This window comes from Octopus sinensis, linkage group LG2 (assembly GCF_006345805.1).
Source record: "Octopus sinensis linkage group LG2, ASM634580v1, whole genome shotgun sequence".
NCBI lineage: Eukaryota > Metazoa > Mollusca > Cephalopoda > Octopoda > Octopodidae > Octopus > Octopus sinensis.
Window position 1 is genome coordinate 111,565,151 of NC_042998.1, and position 2,500 is coordinate 111,567,650.

The window sequence follows — 2,500 nt, forward strand, 5'->3', positions numbered from 1 at the left end:
TTACTCAACCACTCAAATGTGGACGTAATATACCTTGATTTTGCAAAAGCTTTTAACAAAGTTGACCATGGTATGATATGCTACAAACTGCGTGATTTCGGCCTGTCTGGAAAATTTGGAGAGTGGTTACATGACTTTCTGAAAGATAGAAGTCAAGCAGTAGTGGCCAATGAAGCCACCTCAATGAAAACACAAACAGTGCGCGGTGTTCCACGGGGCTGTCTTGGGACCACTGCTTTTCATAATGACTCTCTCAGATATGCCCTCAACAGCCCGGATAGCCGCCCTTGTTAGCTACGCAGACGATACGAAAGTCTCGCAGAAAATACAGAAAAGCCCAACGATGTTGCACATCTGCAGCAGGAGTTGGACTCAATTTACAGATGGACTGAGGATAATAATATGCAGTTCAATGCAGAAAAATACCAAGCCCTACGCTACCAGCGTCCAAAACTGAATATGAAAGTTAAAGAGTACACTGGTCCACAGGGAATTACAATCCCAGAGCCTAAATCAGTGAGGGACCTGGGTATAGACATGAGTGGTGATTCCTCTTTCCAAGTGCACATCACCAGGATGGCGACAAAGTGCAGCAAACATATATTCGACTGGCTGGATGGATCCTGAGAATATTCAGAACTAGAGATAAGGAAACCATGATTGTCCTCTGAAAAGAAGATCGTCCTCTGAAAAGAAGATCGTCTCTTTGCAACAGTTCAGCTACTGGGAAAGGCTGAAACAGCTAAGACTCTACTCCCTGGAGTAAAGGCGAGAGACGTATGCAGTAATATATATTTGGAAGATCATAGAAGGAATTGTGCCAAATTTTGGCATTGAAAGCTACATCAATGCCAGAACGGGTCGACACTGCACAGTGCCAAAGATCCCAGCAATGCTATCGCGCTTCAGGACCAGTTACTGCAACAGCCTGGGTTTCAGGGGCCCACTTCTCTCAGAGAGCCTGAGGAACTTGCACAAAGTAGATGTAGGCGTTTTTAAATCAAGGCTGGACTTCCTGTCGAGAGTCCCAGACGAGCCTACCTCATGGCAAGAGGTGCAAATGAGGCTAGCTACATAAAACTCCATTCTACACCAAGTGCCGCATATTAGCGGAGCATCTCAGTAACAACAGTGTAGCAAAACGGCGGTGCTCCAGTATGGCTACAGCTCTGAGCTGAAACTACAAAAAAAAGCACATACACACACGTACTCACGCATTCGTACAGACAATTACACATAGGTAAGCACATATACGTGTACGTAACTATCTCTGGAATGTATTTTCTAAATACACTAATTTTTCTTTACTACTCGAGTTCTTCACCTGCATAGAGAGTCTCTAGCATATGGACACCAGCGAAATCTATGCCTCTGAAGAATTATAAGATTGAGAAATATGTCGGGGCTGTTTTCGTTACTTGCCGGAATAACTTAAATAATATTAATCATTGAGAGTGCATAGTTATTTCTTTTTGATGCACACTTCCTAATATATGGTAACACAAATTATCACTCTGTTAGATACAACGTAGATCGTTATGTAGTACTGTTTTATAACTGCCTTCTCTCCTCTCTGTGCTTACTAAAAATATCTAAACTCCATCTCAGTTCTTCCTCAACAACCTATGAAACTCAACATACACGATATAACTACTATTGCCCCTAATCGTTTTATTTTATATCTTTTAACCTGAAGAGAAGGCACTGCTCGAGATCTTTTACGGGACTACAAAGACTGGTTACAGAGAGAGAGAAAATTATACTAAAGCCGCGAAGCTTTGACCCAAATGCTTACAACGGAGTGGATTTCACTAAAGGCACTAAAGGTGCCAGATGATAATGCTAAACATGGCAACAAATTTAGTCTACCACCTATAGTAAGTTTCTTCTTTCGTTGCTGTCACTTCAGCCTTACCACGCTAAAACGATCTTTTGCTAACCCAGCCATCATCTACTGCAGTCAGTCGTGGTGAACATTTCGCTGTCTTTCGTTCTATAGCACGTCTACGTTTGTTATCTACATAGCTCCAAATTATTTATGTTCATTTGATTATTACAAAGCCATAGAAAATAAGATATGCGACGGTGTCTATTACACCGCTACTTCAACTCGGCAACCAAAAGTAGTTAAAGAGTTACGAGAGAAATCCAGATCGGATTGAAACACTCACTACCTACCCTAAGCCGTCATCTGTTCATGTGAGGGATAAATATATTTATACTCGTATGTAAATGCATGAATTATTTATAAACATAAATTATTATTAGCGTTATATTTAAAATGACAATTCTTGACAGTAATCTTCTCGAAGAGCTAATGCAAATAAATACATGTTAAAAGTGTAGATAGATTTAACTGTTGACAGATACATTGAAATCTCATTTCCCGCTCATGCAAAATGAAATATAGAAAGGTTATACGTACAAATGTCAAATACATCATTAATCCTTCTTATATGACATAATTTTAGTGCATGGTTGCAAGATGATTCGTGTTTCT